Source organism: Pseudophryne corroboree, chromosome 1, assembly GCF_028390025.1.
Source record: "Pseudophryne corroboree isolate aPseCor3 chromosome 1, aPseCor3.hap2, whole genome shotgun sequence".
NCBI classification, from domain to species: Eukaryota; Metazoa; Chordata; class Amphibia; order Anura; family Myobatrachidae; genus Pseudophryne; species Pseudophryne corroboree.
In genome coordinates this window covers 1,212,652,025-1,212,665,095 of record NC_086444.1, presented here as the reverse complement: position 1 = coordinate 1,212,665,095, position 13,071 = coordinate 1,212,652,025, and the positions used below count along the sequence as shown (strand labels likewise).

At 40.7% G+C, this 13,071-nt stretch overlaps 1 pseudogene; it reads left to right on the top strand.

Annotated features, from left to right (window-relative positions):
• Positions 1–12,618, top strand: part of LOC135051676 (vomeronasal type-2 receptor 26-like) — an 81,794-nt pseudogene extending 69,176 nt beyond the window's left edge.
• The last annotated feature ends 453 nt before the right edge of the window (positions 12,619–13,071 follow it).

The window sequence follows — 13,071 nt, the reverse complement described above, 5'->3', positions numbered from 1 at the left end:
CACAGGCAGGCGGCTACCCTCCGTGTCACGGATTGCAGTGGCTTCATGTGACGTCATGCAGCCACTGCGGCCCGCCCCCGCAAAAGGTCCAGACACAAATGTTGGCATGCCCCCTCCCAACCCACGACCACCTCTGCCTGTCAATCAGGCAGAGGTGATCGCAGCACTGAGAGGCTGTCAGCATCTCATTGGGCCTCCCGGGGTGCACACGCGCACTGGGCCAGCTATGGAAGTGTACTCCTCAAAGGGCTTCAGACTGCAATCGCTGCCGCTGCAGTGATCCAGTCATAAATATCCCCGTGGTTGCACACTTCCAGAGCATGACAGACAGATACTGAACTTCAGACACTGAGATGGTCTATGTACTAAGCCTTGGAGAGAAAGTGGACAGAGATAAAGTTCCACCCAACCAGCTCCTGTCATTTTTCAAACACAACCTTTAAAATGACAGTTAGAAGCTGATTGGTTAGAACTGTATTACTCTCCACTTTATCTCTCTCGAAGGTTTGATACATCTCCCCCCCAGGGCCTTAATTAGGTGTGTGCCTGAGGTGCCCTGCACACAGCGCATATGCAGTGGAGGTGCATATGCTCTGTGGGTGCACCGTCAGGCAGCACCCGCAGGGCTGCTCACCACCGTCACCACTATCTGCTGTGCTGCCATGTATGTAGTCATGCACTCGTCTCCTTCTCTGCTGAGCACACCTCTACATAGAAGACCGTAGGCAGCATGGCAGCTACCCCCTGTATGTTTTGCCCTCTCCCGGCTTACCCTGTCTCCAGACGCACAGCCCTGCAGCATCTCCAGGGAAAGATGTGCGATGTCTCTCCCAGTCTAGCCAGCTCCCACAGCAATTAGGCAGGGAGGGAAGGAAATGGGCAGCCCTGTCTCCGTTGGCAGCGTGTTTGAGCTCAGAGCAGACAGTGGCAAAAGCATCACAAAGTGGATCTGTGGGCTCACTCCAGCTTCCAGTCAGACAGCCGGTCTGTATCCCCACCATGCAATATGTGAAATGCAATGTCATATTGTAAGTGCAGTAATTTGATAGGGGGGAGTAAAATAATCAAGAAAGGTTAGGTTATAAATAAAAGAGACAAACTGAGGGAGCATGAGGGGTTATTAAAGGGCAGGTAAGGTAAATATAAATTTACAGAGAGTGAGGCATAGAGAGGGTGTATTGGGGAGAGGATATCCCCTCTTAACCCACTCCCTATGCATCACTCTCTGTAAATGTATAATAACTTTACCTGCCCATAAAAACTCCTCAATTCTCCTCTCTATGCATTGCTTCACTTTTAACATGACCTTCCTTAATAATTACCCCCAAGGATGTCATTATTTCATTACAGTATGTGAATGTATTACTGACAATCAGGACCCTAACTAGGGTGGTGCAGATGGTGCTTTGCACACCGTGCACCGTCTGCAGCCACACCGATTGGCCACATTTGTATATGCAGACAGCTGCAGCACTGTTGATGAAGAGTGTATTCCCTGTGTGTTTCTGGCCCCCCTCCTGCTCTTACGAAGGTGGACTTCCAGGTGTCAGAGTCGGCAGCAGTAATGTAAGTGAACTATTGCTCCTTGGGCAGGTGGGGATGAACAGAGACAGACACACCCCCTTCCCCACACACTTTCTCTGACACTGCAAGGGGAGAGGAATGATATGGATGAATGAGATATCGCATTACTACCTGTCGTAATGTGTGTAAGGGACTCTTCTGTGGCATAACATATTAGAGGAGCCTGACTGTGGTGAAATGGATATAAGAGGCTCCACTGTGTGGTGTAATGTGTATAAAGGGCTCTACTGTGCATTATAATGTGACTAACGGACTCTGAATCTAATTCAGACCTGATCGCAAAAGCGAAATCTTTCACTTATGGGAAAAACCATGGCCCTCATTCCGAGTTATTCGCTCGCAAGCTGCTTTTAGCAGATTTACTCACGCTAAGCCGCCGCCTACTGGGAGTGAATCTTAGCTTCTTAAAATTGCGAACGAAAGATTCTCAAAATTGCGATTAGACCTCTCTTAGCAGTTTCTGAGTAGCTCCAGACTTACTCGACATCTGCGATCAGTTCAGTGCTTGTCGTTCCTGGTTTGATGTCACAAACACACCCAGCGTTCGCTCAGACACTCCCCTGTTTCTCCAGCCACTCCTGCGTTTTTTCCGGAAACGGTAGCGTTTTTTCGCACACACCCATAAAACGGTCAGTTCCCGCCCACTAACACCCACTTCCTGTCAATCACATTACGATCACCAGAACGATGAAAAAGCCGTGAGTAAAATTCCTAACTGCATAGCAAATTTACTTGGCGCAGTCGCAGTGCGAACATTGCGCATGCGCACTAAGCGGAAAATCGCTGCGATGCGAAGAAATTTACCGAGCGAACAACTCGGAATGAGGGCCCATGTGCACTGCAGGTGGGGCAGATATAACATGTAGAGAGAGTTACTGTAGATTTGGGTGGGTTACATCGTTTCTGTGCAGGGTAAATACTGGCTGCTTTATTTTTATACTGCAATTTAGATTTCGGTTTGAACACACCCCTCCCAAATCTAACTCTCTCTGCACATTATATCTGCTCCACCTGTACTGCACATGGTTTTTGCCCATTAGAGAAAAAGTTTGCTGTTGTGATCAGGTCTGAATTAGGCCCCCTATTGGGTAGTGTAATGTGCATCCATGAAGCCACAGCCATAAATTTTAGGTGCACACCGTTGTCATGCAATTTTCCCTATTTTAAATATGTGAAGGAGGTGGACACCAATTCTATTTTTTGCACAGAGCATCAAAATGTTTTGTTACGGCACTGCACCCCCTGAATGTTTTGGCACCTTGTTATTTACACTAGCAATCCATTCTTTGTGTCTGGAGGAGAACCATGGGTATAAGAATCTTATCTTTCTCAACAGGTGCCACTATCACAATGTTCTCCAAATTGCCCTCCTGGTAGCAGAAAAATTAAGAATAATTTAAAGCCAGTCTGCTGCTATGAATGTGTCCCGTGTTCCAAAGGAGAAATCTCCAATGTAACTGGTAAAATATATTATTTTAATTATGCTGAAATAGTTTTATATTTATAATATTAGGAAAACACATTTAAATATATAGGTAGAAATGTTGATTTATCAATGAAAAATGGGAAAGGATAAATAAATATTATCACAAGGGAGCGCTATATGTTTTTCAATGATTCAAATAACAATTTATTATGTAAAATATTTTAAAAGAATGTCTAAAATAGATAAATATAATAAAAAATGCAATTTACACCAATAATAATCACATACACATAAATAAAAGGATCTCTGTTACCACAGTTCTTTAGTGTAGAGTCCACAGACAATGTGTGTATAGGAGCTCCAATACAGGCTGTTTAAGCACACTGCAGGTGCTATTTGCAACTCCAATGAGAGACTGTTAAATGGATAGTCAGAAATGAGCCAAGTATCGTCTTTTTGGACAGACATGCCGACGTGACTTGATACGGCTCGCACAGTGTAGAACACCCCATGAGATACCACTCTTGTGTGCCCTCCCCACCGCTGAAACCGAACTCTCACCAGTGCTGTTAGTTTTCTTTAGCACAGCCGGCTGTATTGCATGTATTAGTTGGTGTTGGGTAGACGCAGCAGTACGTCTGTGTACTCAGACGTACCGCTGCATCTACCCGACACCTGATGAAACCTAATAAGCACGGAGAAATGCTTTAAGGGATTTTATCACTGCACCTACGTGATCCGGAGTACCTACAAGGATCCAGAGACCTGAGGCTGGATATATTGATCTATTTTACAGTAGACATTCTTTTAAAATATTTTACATAATAAATTGTTATTTGAACCATTGAAAAACATATAGCGCTCCCTTGTGATAATATTTATTTATCCTTTCCCATTTTTTACTTTATTAGTGAGCACCTCAGAGAACTCATATGGGAGTAGCTTCATTGTATGGTTAGCGACCTACTATATGGCAGGTATATATAGCAATCTTTTTTTGCGCTGAGTAATAATATTTTTAATAGTATTGTTATTAATAATACCATTATTAGTATTTTATTTGTATGATTTATAAATGAAAATGTTTTCACTTCATCTAATTAAAAAGCAAGAAAAAACAACAGTGATAATTAAACAGTGCATAATTTTATTTTTTATTTTAATTACAGTGCATCCAGAAAGTATTCACAGCACTTCACTTTGTCCACATTTTGTTATGTTACAGCCTTATTCCAAACTAGAATAAATACATTTTTCCTTCAAAATTCTACACACAATACCCCATAATGACTATGTGAAAAAGTTTTTTTGAGTTTTTTTCAAATTTATTAAAAATAAAAAACTAAGAAATCACATGTACATAATTATTCACAGCCTTTGCTCAATACTTTGTTGATGCACATTTGGCAGCAATTACAGCCTCAAGTCTTTTTGAATATGATGCCACAAGCTTGGCACACCTACAGATAGAGCCACGCTAATCGTGGCTCTGTCTGTGCATGGGCGCACCCACCCGGGCATGCCTACTGCCGCGTCTACAACAGGTGCACGTCCATGATGCACATGCACCCCATTCACTAGAATGGGAGTGACTCTGTGCGCTCCTGGTGTGACTAGGTGGACGGATCACCTAGTCACGCCAGGAGTGCTCGTATGCAGTGGAGCCACACTAGATGAGTGCGGCTCCATCTTTATCTTGGGCAGTTTCACCCATTCCTCTTTGCAACACATCTCAAGCTCCATCAGCTTGGATGGGAAGTGTCGGTGTACAGCCATTTTCAGATCTCTCTAGAGATGTTCAATCAGACTCAAGTCTGGGTTCTGGCTGGGACACTCAAGGACATTCACAGAGTTGTCCTGAAGCCACTCCCTTGATATCTTGGATGTGTGCTTAGGGTTGTTGTCCTGTTGAAAGATGAACCATCGCACCAGTCTGCGGTCAAGAGAGCTCTGGAGCAAGTTTTCATCCAGGCTGTCTCTGTACATTGCTGCATTCACCTTTCACTCTATCCTGACTAGTCTCCCAGTTCCTGCCGCTGAAAAACATCCCCACAGCATAATGCTGCCACCAACATGCTTCACTGTAGGGATGGTATTGGCCTGGTGATGAGTGGTCCTAATTCTGTGGTTTTGCTGGGGTGCGCTCCCTGGATCACTACGGGTATTAGTCCTTTGTGTGGATTAATACCCGTAGTGATCCAGGGAGCGCACCCCAGCAAAACCACAGAATTAGGACTGAACTTTCTTGGGAAATTGATAACCATCCCAGCTGGGAGACTGCAGCACCTTTGAATTGAAGCGCCATCTGTACATTTGTTTCTGTGTATTACTGGTGATGAGTGGTGCCTAGTTTCCTCCAAACATAACACCTGGCATCACGCCAAAGACTTCAATCTGAGTGTCCTTCAGGTGCATTTTGGCAAACTCCAGATGGGCTGCCATGTGTTTTTTACTAAGTAGAGTTTTCCGTCTTTCCACTCTACCATACTGGCCTGATTGGTGTATTGCTGCTGGGATGGTTGTCCTTCTGGAAGGTTCTACTCTCTCCTCAGAGGAATGCTGTAGCTCTGACATAGTGACCATCAGATTCTTGGTCACCTCCCTGATTAGGGCCGTTCTCCTCCAATTGCTCAGTTTAGACAGCCGGCCAGCTCTAGGAAGAGTCTTGCTGGTTACGAACTTCTTCCATTTATGGATGATGGAGGCCACTGTGCTCATTGGGACCTTCAAAGCAGCAGATCTTTTTCTGTACCCTTCTCTAGATTTGTGCCTCGAGACAATCCTGTTTTGGAGGTCTACAGACAATTCCTTTCACTTCATGCTTGGTATGAGCTTAGACATGCACTGTCAAGTGTGGGACCTTATATAGACAGGTGTGTGCCTTTCCAAACCATATCCAATCAACCTAATCTACGACAGGTGGACTCCAATTAAGCTGTAGGAACATCTCAAGGATGATCAGTGGAAACAGGATGCACCTGAGCTCAAGTTTAAGCTTCATGGCAAAGGCTGTGAATACTTATGTACATGTGATTTCTTAGTTTTTTATTTTTATTAAATTTTCAAAAATCTAAAAAAAACTTTTTTCACATTGTCATTATGGGGTATTGTGATGTAGAATTTTGAGGGAAAAAATAATTTATTCCATTTTGGAAATAAGGCTGTAACATAACAAAATGTGGAAAAAGTGAAGCACTGTGAATACTTTTTGGATGTACTGTAACTAAATTTTAATGAACTTTTTCTAGTACACAGAAAATAATCCATAGCATTATAAGAAATTTGGATCTCCAAATTTTTAGAACTGCATTGCCCACTTCAAGCGAAGAGGAAGCTGGGCTGGGATAACAAAATCATGTATCATATGAAGATGCTACACTTTTCACAGGTTATCTTATCACTAGAGATATAGACAAATCTGTTGATGAATCTGAGAGAAATGTCTCAGGATTAGCTAGAAATAACAGCATGTCATCCACAGGATGTGCAACTTTCTCTCTCCTCCCTCTCAGAGACCAGCAGACACTGTGCCAACCCTAATCGCAAAGGTCAGAGGTTCCATTGCCATTGTGGACAGGGCAGGTAAAAGCTGCCATCCTTGACTAGTTCCCCTAGTAATGGATAAAAAGTCTGTAACATAACCATTAACACAGACCCTAGTTACAGGGTTCAAGTAAAACAATGTACAGTAATCCACTGCAAATATGTGGGCTCAACACCAAACTGACTTTGGTTTTCTCAACACCAAACCACAGATAGGCCCATTCTACTGAATGACTTACTGTAAGATACTTACAAACTAAAGGATTCTGATCATTAGCATTGAATCCAATTATCCTAAAAATGGCTGATGTACAGCATATACAGTAGACTATGCATTAATTAGTTCTAAACAATCCTTTCTATTCCAAGAGAGGTATCCAATTACCAGCAGTAGATGACCATGGGTAATTGTATCACCGGGGGCAATCCTATTAGCCCTGATGCAGCAAGCTCCTCCCCCCAATGCCGTCACTTATTGCTGATTATGCTTTGAGTCCCTCAGGCCCCAAAAGCATAATCTGCAATAATCGGCTGCCAGAACTGCTATAATACATGGGAATGGGGACTTATTCCCAATCCCATGTTTTTTTGCGCAATCGCAGGTCTGTTTTCAGGCTATTGAAATGGACCTTCTATAAAAAAAAGTTGCGATATCATCCTGTTTTGATCAGCAGAAAATGGATCGCATTTAATTAGACACCCCCTCCCCCGCCAAGTTGTCTATATGATGAGTGTCTTCAAACCACTAACAGCATAAATTCACCAAAGAAAGTACACTCTGCACTTTTCTGTCAAAATAAAAAGAATATACATAATGAGTGAAGATGTCAATATTTTAGGAAAAAAGATGTCTGGTATTTGACAAATAATTAGGGAAAAGTGCTTCATATAAACAAGAATATTGGCAATTTCAGTTGGAAATAACTATATTGCACAAATTTTCTTATAGTGTGTACCCAGCTTTAGTCATATCAAGCGACACCAACACTACAGTGTCAGTAAGTGGATGTTCTACTGTAGCTGTAGATGTGTATATAAATGCACATTTATGCAGGCGAAGTTCCTAGGCATTAACCCAGTTTGTTCAGGTTGAATCCCCCTCTATACTAACACTAGCTGCCAATATATTCCATAGTTTTACATTAGACTATAATAAGGAAATGGGATGATATGAATAAGAGACAGTGAGATCCTTCCTTGGCTTAGGAGACACAATAAGAGCCATCAACAAGGGGAGTGACCATCTGTCAAATAAAAATGTAAACTTATCAAACTATCAAACTAGGATATACTGTATGGGAAATTAAGATTTGTTCTGCTAGCCTAGCATCTGAAAGCTTGGAAAGGATAACAACATCTAGGTACAGAGGGAAGCATGCAGATAAAAGAACAAGTACTGTATCACTGCACTTTGTCATAGGTGAAATGTGCAGAGATTTGTAGTTGTGAGGGAATTGTCCAAATTCAAATCTCAACAGCAGTAAAAAAGTCATATAAAACTATCCAAGAAAGGATATGAGGAGATCTCTCTTACAGGTGCACTCTACATATATTGTATTCTGTTTTAAGATACAACTTTAAATTAGTATGTATGAAAAAAAAAATATTCAAAAAGGTGATTTTCAAAAAAAGGATGAATGAGCTATGGCCCTCATTCCGAGTTGTTCGCTCGCAAGCTGCTTTTAGCAGCTTTGCACACGCTAAGCCGCCGCCTACTGGGAGTGAATCTTAGCTTATCAAAATTGCGAACGAAAGATTAGCAAAATTGCGAATAGACACTTCTTAGCAGTTTCTGAGTAGCTCCACACTAACTCGGCATCTGCGATCAGTTCAGTGCTTGTCGTTCCTGGTTTGACGTCACAAACACACCCAGCGTTCGCCCAGACACTCCCCTGTTTCTCCAGCCACTCCCACGTTTTTTTGCACACTCCCATAAAATGGCCAGTTTCCGCCCAGAAACACCCACTTCCTGCCAATCACATTACGATCACCAGAACGAAGAAAAATCCTCGTAATGCCATGAGTAAATTACCTAACTGCATAGCAAATTTACTTGGCGCAGTCGCACTGCAGACATTGCGCATGCGCATTAGCGACTAATCGCTCCGTTGCGAGAAAAAAATAACGAGCGAACAACTCGGAATGAGGGCCTATATACGGTATACCTGCAAAACACAGACAAATATTTTAGAAAGAGTATATACTGTAAGGAATCATAAGAAAGGTACAAAAAGATAGATGAACCAAAACAAAACGATTTTCTTGAGAAAGAGAACAATGAAAATATTTACAGGTATAGTCAATCAAACTTTAAGTAACTTGATAGAACCATCACAAAGTAATCAATAAATTCAATTTATCAAATTGCCGTTGTGTGTGGCATATTATAGAGGCACAATTTCAACAATAGGCTTAACAATATTGGTTTGTACAGTATAAACCATTGGTTAATTATTCATAGGAAGCCTGGTCTGTTCTGCTAGTTACAATCTGTAAAAGAAATCTATAATAAGCAATATAAGCATTGTTTCAGAATGTAGCAGCATGGACCAAACGGAAATATTCAAGTCAGCAGGAGTAATTTTTATTTTTGTCTCAGGTAATAATGGTCCACAAAAGATTAATAATAATTAATAATCCTGTGTTCACATCAATAACTGAAAGTATTGTTACTTTCTCTTTTATATTTTGATGTAAACCTCTCATTTGTTTTAAAGAACAGGGCACCTCAGAATTGAATAATAATACTATTTTGGAGAAATTAATAAAAACATGAAAAATAAAAGCATTCTGACCCAGAAGATCAAAATGTACCTCATGAGGTACTGTATAAAACATAATTGCTTGTGACCCAATGCATAAACTAAATGAGAATTAGAGTAAAGTAGAACAATCCTTAGAGGTGGACTTTACAGTGTGCTATCATGTTCTGTATTAGTACTTTAGGTTCGGGTATGGGTCATTAGGTCGACAAGATTTAGATTGACAGTCATTAAGCTAACCACTATTGGTCAACAGGTAATAGGTCGACATGATGATTTATGTCGACATGGTCATTAGGCCGATATGAACAAGGTCGACATGGAAAAAGATGGACATGAGTTTTTTTTTTTGTTTTTTTTATGTCGCTTTCTTCATAAAGTGACTGGGAACCCCAATTAGTGCACCGTGTCACCTCACATGGCTCGCTTCACTCGCCATGCTTCGGGCAAGGTGCCTAGCTGTGCTCGGTAGAGGTTACCGTTCCCATTTGTAGTCCACGTGGATCGTAAAGTATGAAAAAGTTCAAAAATGTTTAAAAAAGTGAAAGCTCATGTCGACCTTTTTCCATGTTGACCTAGTGCATGTCAACCAATAATGGTCGACCTAATGACTGTCAACCTAAGTCTTGTCAACCGAATGACCGTAATCCATAGGTTCAATGGTAAGAGTCCGAGTAGAAGAACATATTTCTCTGACTGTTTCTTCAGAGGGAAATAAAAATACTCAAAGACAGTTGTGCATTAGCCAATAAAACAGCAAGTGGGTCAGTTCAAAATGAATCACAGGTGTTTAAAATCACATAGGTCTTATTTATCTTATTCATTCTGTAACAAAATAAATTGAAAACATATTTCAACAATTTACAATGTAAACTTTTTTAAACTACAATAAGACTTGGCATCACATAAGTGTTATACAGACAGTTATTCAAAGATTGTGATTTTTTTTTTATGTTATACAATTTTTTTTATTTTTTTTTATTTTTAGCTACAAATTCATTGTACTGGGCACCAAGTTACCCTGAGTTTTATTAATTTACTAGCTGGAGTACCCAGCCTTGCCTGTGATTATAAGAATATCTGTTTCCAAAAACAAATTAAAACATTAAACACACAGTATAAATAACATTGTAGATAGCTGAATACCCATGCTTCTGTACGGGATGAGGATGGTAAATTAGAATGATAGTTGTTCGTTAATTTACGTTGGTTGGAGATCTAGCTTATACTGGCATATCTTGCTTCCCTGGCGCACCTTGTGTAGTGGCCGGACCCCTTTTTGGTCACCCAAGTGACTCTGCTCTTCCCACTTTATAACTCAGTCTGTGGCTTCCTGCTGCCTCCATTCCTCTCCTCACATCATGTCAGTGCCCCAGTGAAATTATAATTTTTTTTACAGTTTCTTATATAGTGCAGCACGTTATATATCTCCTGATATACTCTGTGATGCTGGGGGACTGTGCTACTTCCATTATATAACACTCAGTGTGTGGGTTTGCGCTACCTGCATTCCCCTCCTCACATCATGTCACTGGCCCTGTCACATGCAACCCTGTCATCACTGACATATCATGCATGTCCTGATATAGTCTGTGCTGCTGTCTCACCCCTAGGGGTGCTAGTGGTCTCTGACCCCCACAGTGCTTGTTTCCAGAGTGTAAGTCATATGTGTACCAAGTTTGTTGTAAATTGCTGCAGGCATTCCAGAGTTATGCTGTCTGCTGAAATACTCTGTGCTGCTGGCTCACCCCTAAGGGTGCTAGGGGTATCTTCCTCCCACAGTGTTTGTTGCCAGATTGTAAGGCATATGTGTGCCAATTTTTGAGTACATTGCTCCTGCAATTCCGGGGCTATGCCATCTCCTGATATACTTTGTTTTTCTCTCTGCCCCCCTAGGGGTGCTAGGGATCTCAAATTGTTTTAGTTGCCTCTGCCATGTTTTCGTACACTTGTATGTGAAATTTCACGATCTTTGCTTGTAAACTGTGGATTTGTATAGAAAGACAGGAGGACAGAAGGATAGAATTACAGATTTTCATTTTTATATATTAGACTATTGGCCTTCTTGAAGAGCAATACATATGTAGCTAATTTGAGGTGAACTTGGTGATCCATGGCATATACTGTATATTAGTTTTAAGACGTGTTCATTTGTTAGCTGTTTATCGGGTAATAAAATAATATTTTTTTAAATTTGTCTTTAGTAATATAGGTTGCTCTACGATTAGTGATTATTAATCATTTCTCTGATAATGAAGGAGGCTCAGTAGGTGAATATAAAACTTTACAGTGACCAACACAGTAATCCATTTTTAGTGAATTTTAAAATTAGCAGATATTATGTTATTTATTCTTCTTCTAAAACAGGAATTTGCTAGAATTCAGCATGTAATACATATACAGTTGTGTCTTTACAGACAGTGAAAACTGCATAAAATGCCTGGATATAGAATGGCCCAATGACAGACAAGATCAATGTGTCCTGAGACCGGAAGAATTTCTGGACTATTCAGATGCCCTTGCTGTAGCTCTGTCTTCTCTCTCCAGTCTACTTTGGATCACTTCTGTCCTAATATTTGTGATTTTTGTGACATACCAAGATACACCAATTGTCAAAGCAAATAACAGGAACCTGAGCTTCATCCTCCTGGTCTCCATATCCATGTGTTTTCTCTGCTCGTTTTTGTTTATTGGGCGTCCTACTGACAGAACTTGCATGTTCCGACAAATAGTTTTTGGCATCATATTCTCCATAGCTGTGTCTTCTGTTTTGGCCAAAACCATCATGGTCTGCATAGCTTTCAAAGCCTCCCAACCTGGAAGCTCCTGGAGGAAGCTGATTGGAGGCAAACTGTGCTATTATATTGTTTTACTGGCATCATCTGTACAAATTATAATTAGCATTTGTTGGTTGTCTATTTCTCCTCCATTTGTGGAGCTGGACACAGAATCTTATGAAAGAAAGACCATTATCCAATGCAATGAAGGTTCCACTATCGGCTTTTATGCTGTTCTCTTTTATTTAGGGCTTCTTGCCCTACTGTAGCATATTTAGGCAGATCATTACCAGATCGTTTTAATGAAGCCAAGTTTATCACCTTCAGCATGCTGATGTTCTGCAGCGTCTGGATTGCAATGATCCCAGCCTATCTGAGTACCAAAGGAAAAAACATGGTGGCTGTAGAGATTTTCTCCATATTGACCTCAAGTGCTGGACTGTTAGGCTGTATATTTTTCCCAAAATGTTATATTATTTTACTCAAGCCTCAAATAAATACCAAAATATCAATATGTAATCATTGAAACATGTGAATACATATATATATATATATATACACGCATACATACATACATACATACATACATACATACATATATATATAATATATAGCTACATATAGTGTCAAATATATAGTACGATAAAGAATAAATAATAAAATGATTAAAAAAATTCAGTTTCTTTCTGTGAGCTGTATATAAAGCTGCATGTGGGCTGGTGAATGTTGTACAGCTTGATCCAAACCAAATAACACAAAGTGATATTCCCTTTCTACAGTTCGTTAAAACAACTATATTATCCCTCCCAATATCCACGACCCCTTATTCGTGGGGCTACTTCGTGTGGAGAACCATGCGTGCCTACAAAAGGGGCATGGCCTATGTAAAAGTGGGAGTGGTTTCATGGGAATGCTGCGATCATATGCCACACCCTCATTTCCATCACTTTGGGAGCATACCCAGTGATCTGTGAGCTGC